We start from the raw sequence: 26,871 nt of genomic DNA on the forward strand, positions 1-26,871 counted from the left end.
ACCACATCGTTCCCATTCACTCTATTCCTTGCACATCTTTCACCCTCTTGCATGTTCAGGCCCCAGTCACTCAAAATCTTTTTCACTCCATCTTTCCACCTCCAGTGTGGTCTCCCACTTTTCCTCGTTCACTCCACCTTTGACACTGCTAATATGCTCTTATTCTGATTTACTCTCAGCTTTCTTCTTTCATACACTTAAGCAAATTCAGTCACCAGCTCCTGCAGTTTCTCACCTGAATCAGCCACCAGCGCTGTATCATCAGCAAACAACAACTGACTCACTTTCCATGCTCTCTCATCCAAAACAGACTGCATACTTGCCCCTCTTTCAAATACTCTTGCATTCACCTCCCTAACAATCCCATCCATAAACAAATTAAAAAACCATGGAGATATCACGCACCCCTGCCAGAAACCAACATTCACTGAGAACCAATCACTTTCCTCTCTTCCTACACGTACACATGCCTTACATCCTCGATAAAAACTTTTCACTGCTTCTAATAACTTGTCTCCCACACCATATATTCTTAATACCTTCCACAGAGCATCAATTAATACCTTCCACAGAGCATCTCTATCAACTCTATCATATGCCTTCTCCAGATCCATAAATGCTACATACAAATCCATTTGCTTTTCTAAGTATTTCTCACATACATTTTTCAAAGCAAACACCTAGTCCACACACCCTCTACCACTTCTGAAACGACACCGCTCTTCCCCAATCTGATGCTCTGTACATACCTTCACCCTCTCATTCAATACCCTCCCATATAATTTACCAGGAATACTCAACAAACTTATGCCTCTGTAATTTGAGCACTCACTTTTATCCCCTTTGCCTTTGTACAATAGCACTATGCAAGCATTCCGCCAGTCCTCAGGCACCTCACCATGGGTCATATATACATTACATAACCTTACCAACCAGTTAACAATACAATAACCCCGTTTCTTTTTTATAAATTCCACTGCAATACCATCCAAACCTGCAGCCTTGCCGGTTTCATTTTCCGCAAAGCTTTTACTACCTCTTCTCTGTTTACCAAATCATTCTCCCTAACCCTCTGACTTTGCACATCACCTCGACCAAAACACCCTACATCTGCCACTCTATCATCAAACACATTCAACAAACCTTTAAAATACTCACTCCATCTCCTCCTCACATCATCACTACTTGTTATCACCTCGCCATTAGCCCCCATCACTAATGTTTCCATTTGTTCCCTTGTCTTACACACTTTATTTACCTCCTTCCAAAACATCTTTTTATTCTCCATGAAATCTAATGATACTCTTTCACCCCAACTCTCATTTGCCCACTTTAATGCCGCTTGTACCTTTCTCTTGACCTCCTGCCTCTTTCTTTTATACATCTCCCAGTTATTTGCATTATTTCCTTGCTAAAATCGTCCAAATGCCTCTCTCTTCTCTGTCACTAATAAACTAACCTCTTCATCCCACCACTCACTACCCTTTCTAATCTCCCCACCTCCCACGCTTCTCATGCCACAAGCATCTTTTGCACGAGCCATCACTGCTTCCCTAAATACTTCCAATCATCTTATTATAATTTGTTGCTGTCACCTGCGTTAGCGAGGTAGCGTAAGGAAACAGACAAAAGAATAGCCCAACCCACCCACATACGCATGTATATACATACACGTCCACACACGCAAATATATATACCTATACATCTCAACATATACATATATATATACACAGGCATATACATGTATAAACATGTAAATAATTCATACTGTCTCCTCTTATTCATTCCTGTCACCACCCCGTCACACATAAAATGAACACCCCCTCCCCCTGCATGTGTGCGAGGTATTGCTAGGAAACACAACAAGGCCACATTCGTTCGACTCAGTTTCTAGCTGTCATGTATAATGAACCAAAACCACAGCTCCCTTTCCAAATCCAGGCCCCACAGAACTTTCCAGGGTTTACCTCAGATGCTTCACATGCCCTGGTTCAATCCATTGACAGCACATCAACCTCAGTATACCACATCATTCCAATTCACTCTATTCCTTGCACGCCTTTCACCCTCCTGAATGTTCAGGCCCTGTTTACTCGAAATATTTTTCACTTCATTTTTCCACCTCCAATTTTGTCTCCCACTTCTCCTTGTTCCCTCCACCTCTGACACATATATCCTTTGTCAATCTTTCCTCACTCATTCTCTTCATCTGACCAAACCATTTCAAAACACCCTCTTCTGCTCTCTCAACCATACTCCTTTTTTTTTTTTTTACCATGCATCTCTTTTACCTTTTCATTACTTATCCGATCAAACCACCTCACACCACATATTTTCCTCAAACATCTCATTTCCAGCACATCCACCCTCCTCCGCACAACTCTATCTGTAGCCCATGCCTCGCAACCATATACCATTCTTGGAACCATTATTCCTTCAAAGTTACCCATTTTTGCTTTCTGAGATAATGTTCTCGACTTCCACACATTCTTCAACGTTACCAGAACTTTCAACCCCTCAACTACCCTATGATTCACTTCTGCCTCCGTGGTTCCATCCGCTGCCAAATCCACTCCCAGATATCTAAAACACTTCACTTCCTCCAGTTTTTCTCCATTCAAACTCACCTCCCATTTGACTTGTCTCTTAACCCTACTGTACCTAATAACCTTGCTCTTTTTCACATTTACTCTTAACTCTCTTCTTTCACACACTTTACCAAACTCAGTCACCAGCTTCTGCAGTTTCTCACCCGAATCAGCCATCAGCGATATATCATTAGCGAACAACAACTGACTCACTTCCCAAGCTCTCTCATCTGCAACAGACTGCATACTTGCACCTCTTTCCACAACTCTTGCATTCACCTCCCTAACAACCCCATCCATAAACAAATTAAACAACCATGGAGCCATCACACACTCCTGCCGCAAACCAACATTCACTGAGAACCAATCGCTTTCCTCTCTTCCTACACTTACACATGCCTTAATCCTCGATAAAAACTTTTCACTGCTTCTAACAACTTGCCCCCACACCATATATTATCAATACCTTCCACAGAGTATCTCTATCAACTCTATCATATGCCTTCTCCAGATCCATAAATGCTACATACAAATCCATTTACTTTTCTAAGTATTTTTCACATACATTCTTCAAAGCAAACACTTCATCCACACATCCTCTATCACTTCTGAAACCACACTGCTCTTACCCAATCTGATGGTCTGTGCATGCCTTCACCCTCTCAATCAATACCCTCCCATATAATTTACCAGGAATACTCAACAACCTTATACCTCTGTAATTTGAGCACTCACTTTTATCTCCTTTGCCTTTGTACAATGGCACTATGCAAGCATTCCTCCAATCCTCAGGCACCTCACCATGAGTAATACATACATTAAATAACCTTACCAACCAGTCAACAATACAGTCACCCCCTTTTTTAACAAATTCCACTGCAATACCATCCAAACCCGCTGCCTTGCCGGCATTCATCTTCCGCAAAGCTTTTACTACCTCTTCTCTAATTACCAAATCATTCTCCCTAACCCTCGCACTTTGCACACCACCTCGACTAAAACACCCTATATCTGCCACTCTATCATCAAACACATTCAACAAACCTTCAAAATACTCACTCCATCTCCTTCTCACATCACCACTACTTGTTATCACCTCCCCATTAGCCCCCTTCACTGAAGTTCCCATTTGTTCCCTTATCTTATGTACTTTATTTACCTCCTTCCAAAACATCTTTTATTCTCCCTAAAATTTAATGATACTCTCTCACCCCAACTCTCATTTGCCCTCTTTTTCACCTGTTGCACCTTTCTCTAGACCTCCTGCCTCTTTCTTTTATACATCTCCCACTCATTTGCATTATTTCTCTGCAAAAATCATCCAAATGCCTCTCTCTTCTCTTTCACTATTAATCTTACTTCTGTATCCCACCACTCTCTACCCTTTCTAATCAAACCACCTCGCATGCTTCTCATGCCACAAGCATCTTTTGCACAAGCCATCACTGCTTCCCTAAATACATCCCATTCCTCCCCCACTCTCCTTACGTCCTTTGTTCTCACCTTTTTCCATTCTGTACTCAGTCTCTCCTAGTACTTCCTCACACAAGTCTTCTTCCCAAGCTCATTTACTCTCATCACTCTCTTCACCTCAACATTCTCTCTTCTTTTCTGAAAACCTCTACAAATCTTCACCTTTGCCTCCACAAGATAATGATCAGACATCCCTCCAGTTGCACCTCTCAGCACATTAACATCCACAAGTCTCTCTTTTGCGCACCTATCAATTAACACATAATCCAATAACGCTCTCTGGCCACCTCTCCTACTTACATACGTATACTTATGTATATCTGTTTTTAAACCAGGCATTCCTAATCATCAGTCGTTTTTCAGCACATAAATCTACAAGCTCTTCACCATTTCCATTTACAACACTGAACACTCCATGTACACCAATTATTCCCTCAACTGCCACATTACTCACCTGTGAATTCAAATCACCCATCACTAAAACACGGTGTTGTGCATCAAAACTACTAACACACTCACTCAGCTGCTCCCAAAACACTTGCCTCTCCTGATCGTTCTTCTCATGCCCAGGTGCATATGCACCAATAATCATCCATCTCTCTCCATCAACTTTCAGTTTTACCCAAATCAATCTAGAGTTTACATTCTTACACTCTATTACATACTCCCACCACTCCTGTTTCAGGAGTAGTGCTACTCCTTCCCTTGCTCTTGTCCTCTCACTAACCCCTGACTTTACTCCCAAGACATTCCCAAACCACTCTTCCCCTTTACCCTAGAGCTTTGTTTCACTCAGAGCCAAAACATCCAGGTTCCTTTCCTGAAACATACTATCTATCTCTCCTTTTTTCTCATCTTGGTTAAATCCACACACATTTAGACACCCCAACCTGAGCCTTCGAGGAGGATGAGCACTGTCCGCATGATTTCTTCTTCTGTTTCCCCTTTTAGAAATTTAAAATAGAGGGAGGGGAGGGTTTCCAGCCCCCACTCCCATCCCCTTTAGTCGCCTTCTATGACATGTGAGGAATGCGTGGGAAGTATTTTTTCTCCCCTATCACCAGGGATAAATAATTAAACAATAAATATATATTGTGTGGAAGAATGTGTGGAAGTCGAGAACATTATCTCGGAAAGCAAAAATGGGTATGTTTGAAGGAATAGTGGTTCCAACATTGTTGTATGGTTGCAACGCGTGGGCTATGGACAGAGTTGTGCGGAGGAGGGTGGATGTGCTGGAAATGAGATGTTTGAGGACAATATGTGGTGTGAATATATGGTGTGGGAGGCAAGTTGTTAGAAGCAGTGAAAAGTTTTTATCGAGGATGTAAGGCATGTGTACGTGTAGGAAGAGAGGAAAGTGATTGGTTCTCAGTGAATGTAGGTTTGCGGCAGGGGTGTGTGATGTCTCCATGGTTGTTTAATTTGTTTATGGATGGGGTTGTTAGGGAGATGAATGCAAGAGTTTTGGAAAGAGGGGCAAGTATGAAGTCTATTGGGGATGAGGGAGCTTGGGAAGTGAGTCAGTTGTTGTTCGCTGATGATACAGCGCTGGTGGCTGATTCATGTGAGAAACTGCAGAAGCTGGTGACTGAGTTTGGTAAAGTGTGTGAAAGAAGAAAGTTAAGAGTAAATGTGAATAAGAGCAAGGTTATTAGGTACAGTAGGGTTGAGGGTCAAGTCAATTGGGAGGTGAGTTTGAATGGAGAAAAACTGGAGGAAGTGAAGTGTTTTAGATATCTGGGAGTGGATCTGGCAGCGGATGGAACCATGGAAGCGGAAGTGGATCATAGGGTGGGGGAGGGGGCGAAAATTCTGGGAGCCTTGAAGAATGTGTGGAAGTCGAGAACATTATCTCGGAAAGCAAAAATGGGTATGTTTGAAGGAATAGTGGTTCCAACAATGTTGTATGGTTGCGAGGCGTGGGCTATGGATAGAGTTGTGCGCAGGAGGATGGATGTGCTGGAAATGAGATGTTTGAGGACAATGTGTGGTGTGAGGTGGTTTGATCGAGTAAGTAACGTAAGGGTAAGAGAGATGTGTGGAAATAAAAAGAGCGTGGTTGAGAGGGCAGAAGAGGGTGTTTTGAAATGGTTTGGTCACATGGAGAGAATGAGTGAGGAAAGATTGACCAAGAGGATATATGTGTCAGAGGTGGAGGGAACGAGGAGAAGTGGGAGACCAAATTGAAGGTGGAAATATGGAGTGAAAAAGATTTTGAGTGATCGGGGTCTAAACATGCAGGAGGGTGAAAAGCGTGCAAGGAATAGAGTGTATTGGAACGATGTGGTATACCAGGGTCGACGTGCTGTCAATGGATTGAAGCACAGCATGTGAAGCTTTTGGGGTAAACCATGGAAAGTTCTGTGGGGCCTGGATGTGGAAAGGGAGCTGTGGTTTCGGTGCATTATTACAAGAAAGCTAGAGACTGAGTGTGAACGAATGGGGCCTTTGTTGTCTTCCTAGCGCTACCTTGCACACATGAGGGGGGAAGGGGTTGTTATTTCATGTGTGGCGGGGTGGCGATGGGAATTAATAAAGGCAGACAGTATGAATTATGTACATGTGTATATATGTATATGTCTGTGTGTGTATATATATGTATACATTGAGATGTATAGGTATGTATATTTGCGTGTGTGGACATGTATGTATATACATGTGTATGTGGGTGGGGTGGGCCATTCTTTTGTCTGTTTCCTTGCGCTACCTCACTAACGCGGGGGACAGTGACAAAGCAAAATATAATAATATATATATATATACTTAACCCCTGTCTCCCACGTTACCAAGGTAGTGCAAAGAAACACACGAGGAATGGCCCAACCCACCCACATACACATGTATATAAATAAATGCCCACACACTCATGTATACTTATAAATACTTTACACCATATACATACATATGTATACACATACATTTACATATATAGACATGTACATATTCATACTTGCTGCCTTCATCTATCCCTGTTGCCATCCTGCCACACATGAATTAGCATTTCCCCACCCACCCCCTCTCCAGCGAGATAGCACAAGAAATAAACAAAAAAAGGCCACATTCATTCACACTCAGTCTCTAGCTGTCATGTGTAATGCACCGAAACCATAGCTCCATTTCTACATCCAGGCCCCACACACACTTCACATGCTTTGGTTCAATCCATTGACAGCACATCTACCCTGGCATACCACATCGTTCCATTTCACTCTATTCATTGCACACCTTTCACCTTCCTGTGCGTTCAGGCCCTGATCACTCAGAATCCTTTTCACTCCATCCTTCCACCTCCAACTGGTCTCCCACTTCTCCCTTCTTCCCTCCACTTCTAACACATATATCCTCTTTGTTAATCTTTCTTCACTCATTCTCTCCAAGTGGGCAAACCATTTCAATACACCCTCTTCTGCTCTCTCAACCACACTCTTTTTATTACCAAACATCTCCCTTACCCTTTCATCACTTACTCAATCAAACCACCTCACACCACATCTCGTCCTGAAACATTTCATTTCCAACACATCCACCTTCCTCCGCACAACCATACGTATAGCCCATGCCTCGCAACCATATAACATTGCTGGAACCACTAATCCTTCAAACATACGCATTTTTGCTCTCTAAGATAACATTTTTGCCTTCCACACATTCTTCAATGCTCCTAGAACCTTCACCCCCTAACCCACCCTGTGACTCACTTCCATTTCCAGGATTCCATCTGCTGCCAAGTCCACTCTCAGACATCTAAAACACTTCACTTCTTCCAGCTTTTCTCCATTCAAACTTACCTCCCAATTAACTTGTCCCTAATAACCTAGCGCTTATTAACATTTACTCTCAACTTTCTTCTTTCACACAGTTTACCAAACTCAGTCACCATCTTCTGCAGTTTCTCATCCAAGTCAGCAACCAGGGCTGTATCATAGGCAAACAACAACTGACTCACTTCTCAAGCCCTTTTATCCACAACAGACTGCATACTTGTCCCCAACAACCCCATCCATAAACAAATTAAACAACCATGGAAACATCATGCACCCCTGCCGCAAACAGACATTCACTAGGATGTCTTCCTACTCATGCACATGCCTTACATCCTTGATAAAAACTTTTCACTGCTTCTAGCAGCTTACCCCCCACACCATATACTCTTAATACCTTCCACAAAGCATCTCTATCTACCCTGTCATATGCCTTCTCCAGATCCATAAATGTAACATACAAATCCATTTGTTTTTCTATGTATTTCTCACATACATTCTTCAGAGCAAACACCTGATCCACACATCCTCTACCACTTCTGAAACCACACTGCTCTTCCCCAATCTGATGCTCTATACATGCCTTTATCCCCTCAATCAACACCCTCTCATATAATTTCCCAGGAATACTCAACAAACTAATACCTCTGTAATTTGAACACTCACCTTTATCCTCTTTGCCTCTGTACAATGGCATTCTGCCAATCCTCAGGCACCTCACCATGAACCATACATACACTGAATATCCTTACCAACCAGTCAACAACAGGCACCCCTTTTTTTAATAAATTCCACTGCAACACCATCCAAACCCACCGCTTTGCCAGCTTTCATCTTCCGTAAAGCTTTCACTAGCTCTTCTCTGTTTACCAAACCATTCTCCCTGACTCTCTCACTTTGCACACCACCTTTACCAAAACACCCTATATCTGCCACTCTATCATCAAACACATTTAACAACCCTTCAAAATACTCACTCCATTTCCTTCTCACTTCACCACTACATGTTATTACCTCCCCATTAGCCCCCTTAACCGATGTTCCCATTTGTTCTCATCTTACACACTGTATTTACCTCCTTCCAAAACATCTTTTTATTCACCCTAAAATTCAAAGATACTCTCTCACCCCAACTCTCATTTGTCCTCTTTTTCACCTCTTGCACCTCCAGCCTCTTTCTTTTATAGATTTGTCACTCATTTGCACTATTTCCCTGCAAAAACCATCCAAAGCCTCTCTCTTCTCTTTCACAAACAATCTTACTTCTTTATCCCACCACTCACTACCCTTTCTAATCTGCCCACCTCCCATGCTTCTCATGCCACAAGCATCTTTTGAACAAGCCATCATTGCTTCCCTAAATACATCCCATTCCTCCCCCACTCAATCTCTCCTGGTACTTCCACACACAATTCTTCTTTCCAAGCTCACTTACTCTCACCACTCTCTTCAACGTAACATTCCCTCTTCTTTTCTGAAAACCTCTACATATCCTCACCTTCTCCACAAGATAATGATCAGACATCCCTCCAGTTGCCCCTCTCAGCACATTAATATCCAAAAGTCTCTCTTTCGCTCACCTATTAATCAACATGTAATCCAATTACGCTCTCTGGACATATACATATACATATCAACATATATGGTGTGGGAGGCAAGTTGTTAGAAGCAGTGAAAAGTTTTTATCGAGGATGTAAGGCATGTGTACATGTAGGAAGAGAGGAGAGTGATTGGTTCTCAGTGAATGTAGGTTTGCGGCAGGGGTGTGTGATGTCTCCATGGTTGTTTAATTTGTTTATGGATGGGGTTGTTAGGGAGGTAAATACAAGAGTTTTGGAAAGAGGGGCAAGTATGAAGTCTGTTGGGGATGAGAGAGCTTGGGAAGTGAGTCAGTTGTTGTTCACTGATGATACAGCGCTGGTGGCTGATTCATGTGAGAAACTGCAGAAGCTGATGACTGAGTTTGGTAAAGTGTGTGAAAGAAGAAAGTTAAGAGTAAATGTGAATAAGAGCAAGGTTATTAGGTACAGTAGGGTTGAGGGTCAAGTCAATTGGGAGGTAAGTTTGAATGGAGCAAAACTGGAGGAAGTAAAGTGTTTTAGATATCTGGGAGTGGATCTGGCAGCGGATGGAACCATGGAAGCAGAAGTGGATCATAGGGTGGGGGAGGGGGCGAAAATTCTGGGAGCCTTGAAGAATGTGTGGAAGTCGAGAACATTATCTCGGAAAGCAAAAATGGGTATGTTTGAAGGAATAGTGGTTCCAACAATGTTGTATGGTTGCGAGGCGTGGGCTATGGATAGAGTTGTGCGCAGGAGGATGGATGTGCTGGAAATGAGATGTTTGAGGACAACGTGTGGTGTGAGGCGGTTTGATCGAGTAAGTAACGTAAGGGTAAGAGAGATGTGTGGAAATAAAAAGAGCGTGGTTGAGAGAGCAGAAGAGGGTGTTTTGAAATGGTTTGGGCAAATGGAGACTATGAGTGAGGAAAGATTGACCAAGAGGATATATGTGTCGGAGGTGGAGGGAACGAGGAGAAGTGGGAGACCAAATTGGAGGTGGAAAGATGGAGTGAAAAAGATTTTGTGTGATCGGGGCCTGAACATGCAGGAGGGTGAAAGGAGGGCAAGGAATAGAGTGAATTGGATCGATGTGGTATACCGGGGTTGACGTGCTGTCAGTGGATTGAATCAGGGCATGTGAAGCGTCTGGGGTAAACCATGGAAAGCTGTGTAGGTATGTATATTTGCGTGTGTGGACGTATGTATATACATGTGTGTGGGGTGGGTTGGGCCATTTCTTTCGTCTGTTTCCTTGCGCTACCTCGCAAACGCGGGAGACAGCGGCAAAAAAAAAAAAAATCAACATATCCATACACATACAGAGACATATAGAAATAAATGCATGTACATATTCATACTTGTTTGCCTTCATCCATTACTGTCACTACTTGGCCCCAGAGGAAACATTGTTGCCACCCACTTCAGCGAGGGAGCACCAGATAAACAGACAAAAGAGGCTACATTCGTTCACATTCAGTCTCTAGCTGTCATGTGTAATGCACGAAAAACACAGCTCCCAATCCATATCCAGGCCCTAAGGACCTTTCCAAGGTTTACCCCAAACACTTCACAAACCCTGGTTCCGTCCATTGACAGGATGTCGACCCTGGTATATCATATCATTCCAATTCACTCTATGCCTTGTACGCCTCTCACCCTCCTGTATGTTATGGCCCCGATCGCTCAAGATATTTTCCACTCCATCCTTCCATCCCCAATTTGGTCTCCCACATCTCCTAGTTCCCTTCATCTCTGACACATATATCCTCTTTGTCAATCTTTCCTCACTCATTCCCTCCAAATGTCCAATCCATTTCAATACACACTCTTCTGCTCTCTCAACCATACTCTTTTTATTTCCACACATCTCTCTTACCCTTTCATTACTTACAGGATCAAACCACCTCACACCACATATTGTCCTCAAACAGTTCATTTCCAACACATCCACTCTCCTCCATACAGCCCATGTCTCATAACCATATAACACTGTTGGAACTATTATTCCTTTAATCATACCCATTTTTGCTCTCCACGATAAAGTTCTCTCCTTCCACACACTCTTCATCGCTCCCAGAACCTTGGCCCCCCCTCCCCCACCCTATGACTCACTTCCACTTCCATGGTTCCATTCACTGCTACGTCCACTCCCACATATCTAAATCACTTCACTTCCTCAAACTTTTCTCCATTCAAACTTACATGCCAATCAACATAACCCTCAACCCTACTGAAACTAATACCCTTGCTCATATCCACATTTACACTCCTTTCACACACTTTTCCAAACTTTGTCACCAACTTCTGCAGTTTCTCACATGAATCAGCCTCGAGCTGTATCATCGACAAACAACAACTGACTCACTTCCCACCCTCTCATCCCCAACAGACTTCATACTCTTCCCTCTCTCGAAAACTCTTGCATTTACCTCCCTAACCACCTCATCCATAAACAAATTAAACAACCATGGGGAAATCACAAGCCCCTGCGAAAGACTGACATTCACTGGAAACCAATCAATCTCCTCTCTTCCTAATTGTACATGTGCTTTACTTCCTTCATAAAAACTTTCCACTGCGTCTGGCAACTCACCTCCCACACCCTATACTCTTAAAACCTACCACAAAGCATCTCTATCAACCCTATCATTTGCCTTCTCCAGATCCATAAATGATACATACAAATCCACCTGTTTTTCTAAGTATTCTCACATACATTCTTCAAAGCAAACACCTAATCCATCTATTTTTCTATGTATTTGTCACATACATTCTTCAAAACAAACTCCTGATCCACACATCCTCTACCACTTCTGAAACCACACTGCTCTTCACTAACCTGATGCTCTGTACATGCCTTCTCCTTCTCACTCAATACCCTCCCATATAATTTCCCAGGAATACTCAACACACTTATGCCTCTGTAGTTTGAACACTCACCTTTATCCCCTCTGCCTCTGTGCAATGGCATTCCACCAATCCTCAGGCACTTCACCATGGTCCATACATACAATGAATATCTTTACCTACCAATCAACAACACACACACCCTATTTTTTAATAAATTCCACTGCAATAACATCCAAACCCTCCACTTTGCTGGATTTCATATTCTGCAAAGCTTCCACTACTTCTCTCTTAACCAAACCATCTTAACCAAACCATTCTCCCTGACCCTCTTACTTTGCACACCACCCCAACCAAAACACCCTTTAAGTACCACGCTATCATCAAACACACTCAACAAACCTTCAAAATACTCACTCCATCTCCTCACTTCATCACTACCTGTTATTACTTCCCCACTTGCCCCCTTCACAGATGTTCCCATTTGTTCTCTTTTCTTACACACATTATTTCCCTCCTTCCAAAACGTCTTTTAATTCTCCCTAAAATATAATGATATTCTCCTGTCACCCAGCTCTCACTTGCCCTCTATTTCTACCCTTGCATTTTGCTATTCACCTCCTGTCGCTTTCTTTAATACATCTCTGTCATTTACATGCATTACCTGCAAGTATCATAGAAACACATCTCTTTTCTCTTTCACTAACAACTTTGCTTCTTCATCCCACCACACAGAACCCTTTCTAATCTGCCCCTCTCTGACCTTTGTCATGCCACATGCATCTTTTGCGCAAGCTATCACTGCTTCCCTAAATGCGTCCCATTCCTCACCCACTCCTCTCACGTCATTTGCTCTCTCCTTTTGCCATTCTACACTCAATCTCTCCTCGTACTTCCTTAACAATTTTCCCTTCCAAGCTCACATACTCTCACCACTCTTCTCCCCAACATTCTCTCTTCTTTTTTGAAAACCTCTACAAATCTTCACCTTCACCTCCACTATATAGTAATCAGACATCCCTCTCAGCACATTAACATCCAAATGTCTATCTTTTATACAACTATCAATTAACATGTAATCCAATAATGCCCTTTGACCATCCCTTTTACTGAAATACACATACTTATGTATATCTCTCTTTTTAAACCAGATATCCCCAATCACCAGCCATTTTTCAGCACACGAATCTACAAGCTCTTTACCAAGTACATTTGGAACACTGAAAACCCAATGTACACCAATTATACCCAGAACTGCCACATTACTCACTTTCGCATTTAAATCACCCTTCACTATAACCTGGTCTCATGCATCAAAAGTACTAACACACTCACTCAACTGCTCCCAAAACACTTGCTTCTCATGGTCTTTCTTCTCATGACCACGAGCAAAGGCACCAATAATCACCAATCTCTATCCATCCACTTTCAGTTTTACCCACATCAATCTATAACTTACTTTCTTACACTCTATCACATACTCCCATAACTCCTGCTTCAGGAGCTGTGCTACTCCTTCCTTTGCTCTTGTCCTCTCACCAAACCTCTGACTTTACTCCCAAGACTTTCCCAAACCACTCTTCCTCTTCATCCTTGATCTTTGTTTCACTCAGAGCCAGAACATCTAGGTTTCTTTCCTCAAACAAACTGCCTATCTCTCTTTTCATATTGGTTACATCCACACACATTCAGACACCCCAATCTGAGCCTTTGAAGAGGATGAGCACTCCCCTCTTGACTCCGTCTTCTCTTTCCCTTTTTAGAAATTGAGATACTGCAGCAAACAAAGTTGAGCAAAAGAAACTATGTCGGAAGAAAAGTGAAAAAAAATATGTATTTCTTGGGTTAAAGCACCAAGGAGAAACTTGGACTTTATAAAACTTAACCTACATAACTGGACAAGATCTGGCAACATATAAAACAATAATTATACAAATATGTTAATATCAAGTTTAAACTAGAATCAATTTCTTTCCTCTATAATCATGTTCATGAAATAGGATTCTAAGACTTCTCATTTCTAATGCAGCAGTTATTTTCTCAACTACTTGGCAACAAAGGTAAAATCAAATTTGCTGACCAGCTAATTTTCCTTCATTTTCATTGTTACTGGACATATCTACTTGTAAATGACAATCAAAACAATCACTTAACTATTCTTGCTAGTTAAGTGATCAGTTAAGCTACATGTTCGCATCAAAGCTAGCATTGTATATTAAGCGACTTTGCTCTAATGTCGTAAGTAACGTTTAGAAAACAGAATCAAAGAGGTGGAGGATGATCAGGAGCAACATAACCTATTCCAAGACATTAATCAATGACGGTAGTGAGGGTTATGAAAATAAAGGAAAATTTCTGATCAACATAAGCATCTGTTAAACACCATATAGGAAACAGAAAAATCTCTGAATATCTTAATCAACTGTACCTAGCAGTCAGTTTGTAAGGCTACACCAACACTGATGTGGTCTTGTGCTGGGACAAAGTAAAACTGTTGTAGAGTTATGATCCACCACTTGTGCGGTCATCTGTCTGTTAACACTTATCGGCAGAGGTATGATGCTCAATCATACCTCTTGTATATTTTGACTAAACTCTTGTTCTTAGCTGCTAGGAAGAACAGGTAAGGTTTTCACAAGTTTTCTTGATTCTTTACTAGTTCCATCTATATTCACACACTATTTACCACTCAATTTTCCCTGATATAATCCTCACCCTTCCTGTTTTCTACTAACCACAACTTTTATGATGTTAATTTTTCAATTCATTTTTTTAACAGGTGTAATACCGAGTGAACATTAAGTTCAGATTTTCCCTGATATATTATCAACTCTCATTATTGTTGACTGGTTAAATTTGTTCCATAAAAGTGTTAAAAACCATGCCTACAACTGTTCCTAATGAGTTGTATAGTGGCCCTGACACCACCTGCTAAACAGGAATTAATATTCATAATTTTGACAGTTGTCTTCCTCAAGAAAACATATATGTTTAATGCTAATTTACTACCAAGTATTTGTAATTAAAAGGTGTAACTTTTCTCCAAACACAACAGAAGAAAATCAGTTGATATCCAAGATTAATGGCAATGCGGAGCTAATCTACACCTTTAACATAAAAAGTTATGAAAATAAACGTTCATTCTCATATTGAATCTTTTAACATGTAGATTGGAATCAGGAAACTAAGGCTACTCTTACCAGTAAAATGGAAAATTACTTACGTGCAAATTCCACAGTTTCTTCGGGCTTATGTCCATAAACACCCGCTCGTGACTGGTACCCTCTGACAGAACACAGCGCTCGGTAACAATATCTTGAATTCACAAAAATGTCAGGTTTGTCGAAATCTATAACAATACCCAACCTTACACGGGACACAAGGGTCCTACACTGACTCAACAGGTGATTCATTTTAACTGTGAATATATTTAAGTCTACCTCTTTACAAGAGAAAGGTAAGTGAACTACACCAAATCCGATCAAATGGTTATAGTTTTATGAAATGACAGAAACGTTATAACCACAACAAGAAACAAATACCATCTCTCTCCGTGCGTTACCACCTCTCTACATGTGCGAACTAATTTTGATTGAGGCCACTGCCCCATCAGCTGATCCTACTTAGTTCGAGTACATAACCTACGAAATATATGGGTAATACAACAGTGGTTCTCTTATGCAGTAGATATTATGTATATATGATGTAATTATAAATACATATCAATTATAAATCAGCTGACATCTTAAATATATTTGCTGTACGTTAACACATGTATCTTTAAAGTTGGACTTGAGCTTTATCTCGCAAACATGAGCCAGGTGACGTAAACTATGACGTAAAAGCAGCAATGTAATTGGCTTGCTCAGAGAGGGTTTTGGCAACTTTAGCGCCACTCAAAACATAGTTACTTTTTTTCACTTATCTTTGGAATATCATCACCTTTCGTACTAATTCTTAGCTATTAAAGAAAGTTCAGCTCAGTATACTACATGATAAGATGATGATACTGCAGTTTATTCTCATTACCTCAGCTTTAGTTTGTAATGCAGTTAAATTTTTTCTTTATAATTTCATTCTATCCTGAATCATTCTAATATTCTGAAAATCTCAAATCATGCTTTATATAAGAACATTGTGTTTTAAAGAACCTCATGCTTTTGAGTTATTTGGATGTCACACTCAATACTTAACACTCAATTCCTAATAATGCTCAATATCTCAATTTTGAGTACAGTTGTCCTGTAAAGAAGTAGGTTTATTTTAAGACTGGCGATAGGCTTTTGCTTGGAAATATTTTGATGATATGTGATAACCGCAGACGTATCTAGGGAAGCAGTGATGGCTTGTGCAAAAGATGCCTGTGGCATGAGAAAGGTGGGAAGTGGGCAGATTAGAAAGGGTAATGAGTGATGGATTGAAGAAGTAAAATTATTAGTGAAATCGGAAAGAGAGGGGTTTAGACGGTACCCTTAGGGAAGCAACGCAAATGACTGAGAGATATATATAAAAAAGAGTGGCAGGAGATCAAGTGAAAGGTACAAGGATTGAAAAATAGGGCAAATGAGAGCTGGGGTGAGAGAGAATTATCAAATTTTAGGGAGAGTAAAAGGATGTTTTGGAAGGAGGTAAATAAAGTGCGTAAAACAAGAAAACAAATGGAAACATCGGTGAAGCGGGCTAATGGGGAGGTGATAAGTAGTGGTGATGTGAGAAGGAGATGGAGTGAATATTTTAAAGTTTGTTGAATGTGTTTGATGACAGCGTAGCAGATATAGGTTGTTTTGGTCAGGGTGGTGTGCAATGTGAGAGGGCCATGGAGAATGGTTTAGTAAACAGAGAAGAGGTCGCGAAAGCTTTGCGGAAGACGAAATCCGGTAAGGCGGCGGGTTTGGATGGTATTGCAGTGGAATTTACTAAAAAAAAAAAAAAAGGAGGTCACCATGTTGTTGATTAGTTGGTAAGGATATTCAGTGTCCCTTGGACCATGGTGAGGTGCCTGAGGATTAGCGGAATGATTCCATAGTGCCATTGTACAAAGGCAAAGGGGATGAAGGTGAGGGTTCAAATTACAGAGACATAAGTTTGTTGAGTATTCCTGGTAAATTATATGGGAGGGTATTGATTGAGAGGGTGAAAGCATGTATAGAGCATCAGATTGGGGAAGAGCACTGTCATGTCAGAAGTGGTAGAGGATGTGTGGATCAGGTGTTTGCTTTAAAGAATGTATGTGAGAAATACTAGAAAAGCAAATGGATTTGTATGTAGCATTTATGGATCTGGAGAAGGTATATGATAGAGTTGATAGAGATGCTTTCTCCTTGCTATGTCTCTGCATTGCATATCAACTGAGTTATATTTCTTTCTTGTATCTCTCGTGATTATGTGATTATTGCACGAAAGTGCACTTATATATATATATATATATATATATATATATATATATATATATATATATATATATATATATATATATATATATATATATATTCTTATTATACTTTGTCGCTGTCTCCCGCGTTTGCGAGGTAGCGCAAGGAAACAGACGAAAGAAATGGCCCAACCCCCCCCAAATACACATGTATATACATACGTCCACACACGCAAATATACATACCTACACAGCTTTCCATGGTTTACCCCAGACGCTTCACATGCCCTGCTTCAATCCACTGACAGCACGTCAACCCCGGTATACCACATCGCTCCAATTCACTCTATTCCTTGCCCTCCTTTCACCCTCCTGCATGCTCAGGCCCCGATCACACAAAATCTTTTTCACTCCATCTTTCCACCTCCAATTTGGTCTCCCTCTTCTCCTTGTTCCCTCCACCTCCGACACATATATCCTCTTGGTCAATCTTTCCTCACTCATCCTCTCCATGTGCCAAAACCACTTCAAAACACCCTCTTCTGCTCTCTCAACCACGCTCTTTTTATTTCCACACATCTCTCTTACCCTTACGTTACTCACTCGATCAAACCACCTCACACCACACATTGTCCTCAAACATCTCATTTCCAGCACATCCATCCTCCTGCGCACAACTCTATCCATAGCCCACGCCTCGCAACCATACAACATTGTTGGAACCACTATTCCTTCAAACATACCCATTTTTGCTTTCCGAGATAATGTTCTCGACTTCCACGCATTCTTCAAGGCCCCCAGGATTTTCGCCCCCTTCCCCACCCTATGATCCACTTCCGCTTCCATGGTTCCATCCGCTGCCAGATCCACTCCCAGATATCTAAAACACTTCACTTCCTCCAGTTTTTCTCCATTCAAACTCACCTCCCAATTGACTTGACCCTCAACCCTACTGTACCTAATAACCTTGCTCTTATTCACATTTACTCTTAACTTTCTTCTTCCACACACTTTATCAAACTCCGTCACCAGCTTCTGCAGTTTCTCACATGAATCAGCCACCAGCGCTGTATCATCAGTGAACAACAACTGACTCACTTCCCAAGCTCTCTCATCCCCAACAGACTTCATACTTGCCCCTCTTTCCAAAACTCTTGCCTTTACCTCCCTAACAACCCCATCCATAAACAAATTAAACAACCATGGAGACATCACACACCCCTGCCGCAAACCTACATTCACTGAGAACCAATCACTTTCCTCTCTTCCTACACGTACACATGCCTTACATCCTCGATAAAAACTTTTCACTGCTTCTAACAACTTGCCTCCCACACCATATTTTCTTAATACCTTCCACAGAGCATCTCTATCAACTCTATCATATGCCTTCTCCAGATCCATAAATGCTACATACAAATCCATTTGCTTTTCTAAGTATTTCTCACATACATTCTTCAAAGCAAACACCTGATCCACACATCCTCTACCACTTCTGAAACCACACTGCTCTTCCCCAATCTGATGCTCTGTACATGCCTTCACCCTCTCAATCAATACCCTCCCATACAATTTACCAGGAATACTCAACAAACTTATACCTCTGTAATTTGAGCACTCACTCTTATCCCCTTTTCCTTTGTACAATGGCACTATGCACGCATTCCTCCAATCCTCAGGCACCTCACCATGAGTCATACATACATTAAATAACCTTACCAACCAGTCAACAATACAGTCACCCCCTTTTTTAATAAATTCCACTGCAATACCATCCAAACCTGCTGCCTTGCCGGCTTTCATCTTCCGCAAAGCTTTCACTACCTCTTCTCTGTTTACCAAATCGTTTTCCCTAACCCTCTCACTTTGCACACCACCTCGACCAAAACACCCTATATCTGCCACTCTATCATCAAACACATTCAACAAACCTTCAAAATACTCACTCCATCTCCTTCTCACATCACCACTACTTGTTATCACCTCCCCATTTGCGCCCTTCACTAAAGTTCCCATTTGCTCCCTTGTCTTACGCACTTTATTTACCTCCTTCCAGAACATCTTTTTATTTTCCCTAAAATTTAATGACACTCTCTCACCCCAACTCTCATTTGCCCTTTTTTTTCACCTCTTGCACCTTTCTCTTGACCTCCTGTCTCTTTCTTTTATACATCTCCCACTCAATTGCATTTTTTCCCTGCAAAAATCGTCCAAATGCCTCTCTCTTCTCTTTCACTAATACTCTTACTTCTTCATCCCACCACTCACTACCCTTTCTAATCAACCCACCTCCCACTCTTCTCATGCCACAAGCATCTTTTGCGCAATCCATCACTGATTCCCTAAATACATCCCATTCCTCCCCCACTCCCCTTACTTCCATTGTTCTCACCTTTTTCCATTCTGTACACAGTCTCTCCTGGTACTTCCTCACACAGGTCTCCTTCCCAAGCTCACTTACTCTCACCACCTTCTTCACCCCAACATTCACTCTTCTTTTCTGAAAACCCATACAAATCTTCACCTTAGCCTCCACAAGATAATGATCAGACATCCCTCCAGTTGCACCTCTCAGCACATTAACATCCAAAAGTCTCTCTTTCGCACGCCTGTCAATTAACACGTAATCCAATAACGCTCTCTGGCCATCTCTCCTACTTACATAAGTGTACTTATGTATATCTCGCTTTTTAAACCAGGTATTCCCAATCATCAGTCCTTTTTCAGCACATAAATCTACAAGCTCTTCACCATTTCCATTTACAACACTGAACACCCCATGTATTCCAATTATTCCCTCAACTGCCACATTACTCACCTTTGCATTCAAATCACCCATCACTATAACCCGGTCTCGTGCATCAAAACCACTAACACACTCATTCAGCTGCTCCCAAAACACTTGCCTCTCATGATCTTTCTTCTCATGCCCATATATATATATATATATATATATATATATATATATATATATATATATATATATATATATATATATATATATATATATATATGACGACCCTCAACCCTACTGTACCTAATAACCTTGCTCTTATTCACATTTACTCTTAACTTTCTTCTTCCACACACTTTACCGAACTCAGTCACCAGCTTCTGCAGTTTCTCACATGAATCAGCCACCAGCGCTGTATCATCAGCGAACAGCAACTGACTCACTTCCCAAGCTCTCTCATCCCCAACAGACTTCATACTTGCCCCTCTTTCCAAAACTCTTGCATTTACCTCCCTAACAACCCCATCCATCAACAAATTAAACAACCATGAAGACATCACACACCCCTGCCGCAAACCTACATTCACTGAGAACCAATCACTTTCCTCTCTTCCTACACGTACACATGCCTTACATCCTCGATAAAAACTCTTCACTGCTTGTAACAACTTGCCTCCCACTCAATTGGGAGGTGAGTTTGAATGGAGAAAAACTGGAGGAAGTGAAGTGTTTTAGATATCTGGGAGTGGATCTGGCAGTGGATGGAACCATGGAAGCGGAAGTGGATCATAGGGTGGGGGAGGGGGCGAAAATTCTGGGGGCCTTGAAGAATGTGTGGAAGTCGAGAACATTATCTCGGAAAGCAAAAATGGGTATGTTTGAAGGAATAGTGGTTCCAACAATGTTATATGGTTGCGAGGCGTGGGCTATGGATAGAGTTGTGTGCAGGAGGATGGATGTGCTGGAAATGAGATGTTTGAGGACAATGTGTGGTGTGAGGTGGTTTGATCGAGTAAGTAACGTAAGGGTAACAGAGATGTGTGGAAATAAAAAGAGCGTGGTTGAGAGAGCAGAAGAGGGTGTTTTGAAGTGGTTTGGGCACATGGAGAGAATGAGTGAGGAAAGATTGACCAAGAGGATATATGTGTCGGAGGTGGAGGGAACGAGGAGAAGAGGGAGACCAAATTGGAGGTGGAAAGATGGAGTGAAAAAGATTTTGTGTGATCGGGGCCTGAACATGCAGGAGGGTGAAAGGAGGGCAAGGAATAGAGTGAATTGGAGCGATGTGGTATACCGGGGTTGACGTGATGTCAGTGGATTGAATCAAGGCATGTGAAGCGTCTGGGGTAAACCATGGAAAGCTGTGTAGGTATGTATATTTGCGTGTGTGGACGTATGTATATACATGTGTATGGGGGGGGGGGGCCCATTTCTTTCGTCTGTTTCCTTGCGCTACCTCGCAAACGCGGGAGACAGCGACAAAGTATAATAAAAAATATATATATATATATATATATATATATATATATATATATATATATATATATATATATATATATATATATATATATTGATCGTAGATTCAGTTCAAAAGACGGAAGTGTTTGTGTTTTGAATAGAAGGTGTGAGGTGAAGCCGCCGCCCACGGCATCCCCGAGTGGCCCCAAGCGTTGCCGGCGTGGACCAGGTCATCCTTCCACGACTTGAGGACGTCCAGTAACGACGCCCCGCAGGACGCCACCAGGCAAACGACGAGAGCAGGAGACCACTGCAGGAGGAGAAGCCAAAGGACGGTAGAGAGGTGGTTGGCATTGTGTCTCCACTCGCGGAGGAAATGATAAAGGTGGAGTCATACAAGGGTACAGTGAAGGAGAAAGCAGAGGAGCTGGTAAAAAAGAAGTTTCCTGAGCGCATCATCCATTTCAACAAGCTTTTAGAGGAGTCACCATTCCTCTGTGAAAAACTTGACACAGTTCACTCTGATCTCAATATCCCTGTGCCTGAACCACTAATTGTGAACAACCATGATGGAGATCCTCCAGGGAAAAAGCGAAAGATGTCTGATGGAACAGAAGATGCGGTGACAGGAGCTAAAGTGTTTGTACTTCCCTCAGGCTCAGTACCAATCAATCCACACATTACATTGATGGTCGACACAATCAAGCCACTTATTTGTCAGCTTGTTGAGGAAGCTAATCTGCTGAAAATGTGGATATCCTTTTTGATTCCAAAAATTGAAGATGGCAATAACTTTGGTGTGAGCATCCAAGAGGAAACACTGGGAGAGATCCGAACAGTGGAATCTGAGGCTGCGTCTTTCTTTGATCAGATATCACGTTATTATATGACACGTGCCAAGCTTGTGTCTAAGGTTGCCAAATATACTCATATAGACGATTATCGCCGAACTGTTGTGGAGTTGAATGAGAAAGAATATCTCTCATTACGTATTACTTTGTCTGAGATCAGGAATCATTATGCTACACTCCATGACATGATCACCAAGAACATGGAGAAGATCAAGAAGCCACGCTCTACCAACTCCATTGAAGCCATGTATTAATTTTTCATTATATATTAACTTTATCCCTGGGGATAGGGGAGAAAGAATACTTCCCACGTATTCCCTGCGTGTCGTAGAAGGCGACTAAAAGGGGAGAGAGCGGGGGGCTGGAAATCCTCCCCTCTCTCTTTTTTTTAATTTTCCAAAAGAAGGAACAGAGAATAGGGCCAGGTGAGGATTATTCCCTCAAAGGCCCAGTCCTCTGTTCTTAACGCTAACTCGCGAATGCGGGAAATGGCGAATAGTTTGAAAAAAAAAAGAAAAGAAAAAAAAAATATATATATATTCCTATGAGTCCACAGGGAAAATGAAACACGAAAAGTTCCCAAGTGCACTTTCGTGTAATAATCACATCATCAGGGGAGACACAAGAGAGGAATATAACAGTCAGTTGATATACATCGAAGAGACGAAGCTAGGACGCCATTTGGTAAACATGTAAGTGTCCAAAACATACAACGAGCGTTCATAAACTTATCATTTTACAAATCTTATCAACAATAAAATTATCTAATTTGTACAGACCATCACTAATATTAAGATTATAATTCTTTGTGTATTTAATAATAGAAGATTCAATGATATTTCTCTTGGTAATAGAGTTAGAGTTAACAACTGAGATGGCGTTACTTCAGTCAATACAATGATCATAGTTTTTAACGTGATTAAACAAGGCATTTGATTCTTGTCCCGTTCTTATACTATATTTATGTTGCTTAAGGCTAACAGAAAGATCCTTACCAGTCCGACCAACCTAAAATTTATCACAGTTTCCACAAGGAACTTTATAGATGCAACCTAGAGAATTTTCTGGTGAATTCCTGATTAAGATATTCTTTATAGTATTAATGTTGCTAAAGGCAACATTTACATTAAAGGATTTAAACAACATGGGAAGTAAAGTGAAATTATTATTAAAAGGGAGAACTAAAAGATTCTTGGTGTCAATGGGAGGTTTGGACTCAACTCTATAAAATGATTTCTTTGCTAACTTAAGGCATTTATCAATGAAAGATCTAGGGTACTTTAACTTAGATCCAATAGAATATATCTTCTCAAACTCATCATCAATAAACTCTGGACTGCAAATACGTAATGCCCTTAGGAACATAGATTGAAATGATAATTATTTAACTGTCATAGTGAGATGAGTAATAATGGATATATGAGCATACATTGGTGGGTTTTCTGTATATGCTAAACTTAAACTTGTTTCCTTGTCTATGGATCATGCAATCTAAAAATGGTAACATACCATTATTTTCATTTTCTACAGTAAATTTGATGGAAGGTACTAAATTGTTAAGTAAGGGGAGAAATATTTGTAAATTTTCATTTGTTGGCCAAACACAAAGAACATCATCTACATACCTAAACCAAATTGCATTAGAAGGTAAGATATCCTTTAGTAGTTTTGTTTCAAAAAATTCTATATAAAGATTACTTAGTACAGGTGAAAGAGGGTTACCCATTGCCGTAACAAATTTTTGAGCATAATAATCTCCATTAACTTGAAATACACAGTCTTTTATACACAATTTTATCAGTGCAATGAAATTAGACTTTGAAACAGGTAATTGAATATCATCCAAGACATCAAATAAATATTCTCAAAGGTCATCAACTGGAACTTTAGTGAAAGGTGAGGAAACATCAAAGCTAACTAGTTTGAAATCAAAATTAATATTGCTTTGTTTAGCTTGTTGACTAAATCTACATTGTTCATGATACTAGAATTTGATACCTTACCCACTAAAGGACTTATTAAAGAAACTAACCATTTTGATAATTTTATATGTGATGGAGCCTACTGAACAAACTATAGGTCTTGCTGGAAAATTCTGTATATGTGTTTTGATAAGTCCATACATATATGGCAATGAAGGGGACAAAGATGACAAATTTTTGATAAAAGAAATGTTACCTTTCAACAACAACTTCATTTCTTTATTTATGAAGTTGCTGTTGAAAGGTAACATTTCTCTTATCAAAAATTTGTCATCTTTGTCCCCTTCATTGCCATATATGTATGGACTTATCAAAACACATAAACAGAATTTTCCAGCAAGACCTATAGTTAGTTCAGTAGGCTCCATCACATATAAATTATCAAAATGGTTAGTTTCTTTAATAAGTCCTTTAGTGGGTAAGGTATCAAATTCTAATATCATGAACAATGTAGATTTAGTCAACAAGCTAAACAATATCAATGTTAATTTTGATTTCAAAGTAGTTAGCTTTGATGTTTCCTCACTTTTCACTAAAGTTCCAGTTGATGACCTTTTAGAATATTTATTTGATGTCTTGGATGATATTCACTTACCTGTTTCAAAGTCTAATTTCATTCAACTGATAAAATTGTGTATAAAATACTGTGTATTTCAATTTAATGGAGATTATTATGCTCAAAAATTTGGTATGGTAATGGGTAACCCTCTTTCACCTGTACTAAGTAATCTTTATATGGAATTTTTGAAACAAAATTACTAAAGGATATCTTACCTTCTAATGCAATTTGGTTTAGGTATGTAGATGATGTTCTTTGTGTTTGGCCAACAAATGAAAATTTACAAATATTTCTCCCCTTACTTAACAATTTAGTACCTTCCATCAAATTTACTGTAGAAAATGAAAATAATGGTATGTTACCATTTTTAGATTGCATGATCCATAGACAAGGAAACAAGTTTAAGTTTAGCATATACAGAAAACCCACCAATGTATGCTCATATATCCATTATTACTCATCTCACTATGACAGTTAAATTATTATCATTTCAATCTATGTTCCTAAGGGCATTACGTATTTGCAGTCCAGAGTTTATTGATGATGAGTTTGAGAAGATATATTCTATTGGATCTAAGTTAAAGTACCCTAGATCTTTCATTGATAAATGCCTTAAGTTAGCAAAGAAATCATTTTATAGAGTTGAGCCCAAACCTCCCAGTGACACCAAGAATCTTTTCGTTCTCCCTTTTAATAATAATTTCACTATACTTCCCATGTTGCTTAAATCCTTTAATGTAAATGTTGCCTTTAGCAACATTAATACTATAAAGAATATCTTAATCAGGAATTCACCAGAAAATTCTCTAGGTTGCATCTATAAAGTTCCATGTGGAAACTGTGATAAATTTTAGGTTGGTCGGACTGGTAAGGATCTTTCTGTTAGCCTTAAGCAACATAAATATAGTATAAGAACGGGACAAGAATCAAATGCCTTGTTTAATCATGTTTAAAACTATGATCATTGTATTGACTGGAGTAACGCCATCTCAGTTGTTAACTCTAATTCTATTACCAAGAGAAATATCATTGAATCTTCTATTATTAAATACACAAAGAATTATAATCTTAATATTAGTGATGGTCTGTACAAATTAGATAATTTTATTGTTGATAAGATTTGTAAAATGATAAGTTTATGAACGTTCGTTGTATGTTTTGGACACTCACATGTTTACCAAATGGCGTCCTAGCTTCGTCTCTTCGATGTATATCAACTGACTGTTATATTCCTCTCTTGTGTCTCTCCTGATGATGTGATTATTACACGAAAGTGCACTTGGGAACTTTTCGTGTTTCATTTTCCCTGTGGACTCATAGGAATATCTTGATCAGGCGCAAAATTGTGATCCTTTCCAATATATATATATATATATATATATATATATATATATATATATATATATATATATATATGTTTTTTTTTTTTTTTACTTTGTCGCTGTCTTCCGCGTTTGCGAGGTAGCGCAAGGAAACAGACGAAAGAAATGGCCCCCCCCCCCATACACATGTACATACACACGTCCACACACGCAAATATACATACCTACACAGCTTTCCATGGTTTACCCCGGACGCTTCACATGCCTTGGTTCAATCCACTGACAGCACGTCAACCCCTGTATACCACATCACTCCAATTCGCTCTATTTCTTGCCCTCCTTTCACCCTCCTGCATGTTC

The 26,871-nt window shown here is 40.3% G+C and overlaps 1 protein-coding gene and 1 pseudogene across 1 annotated transcript in view; one reads left to right on the top strand and one right to left on the bottom strand.

Moving 5' to 3' along the window:
• Positions 1-15,849, bottom strand: part of LOC139755483 (2-oxoadipate dehydrogenase complex component E1-like) — a 526,829-nt gene extending 510,980 nt beyond the window's left edge. The window contains exon 1 of the mRNA XM_071673821.1: positions 15,458-15,849. The gene's annotated coding sequence lies outside the window, so the exon portion shown is untranslated. The remainder of the gene's footprint in view (positions 1-15,457) is intronic.
• Positions 15,850-21,923: 6,074 nt separating this feature from the next.
• Positions 21,924-22,917, top strand: LOC139755283 (proteasome activator complex subunit 3 pseudogene; annotated as a pseudogene).
• The last annotated feature ends 3,954 nt before the right edge of the window (positions 22,918-26,871 follow it).

The sequence above is a fragment of the Panulirus ornatus genome, chromosome 19, assembly GCF_036320965.1.
Source record: "Panulirus ornatus isolate Po-2019 chromosome 19, ASM3632096v1, whole genome shotgun sequence".
Lineage (NCBI taxonomy): Eukaryota > Metazoa > Arthropoda > Malacostraca > Decapoda > Palinuridae > Panulirus > Panulirus ornatus.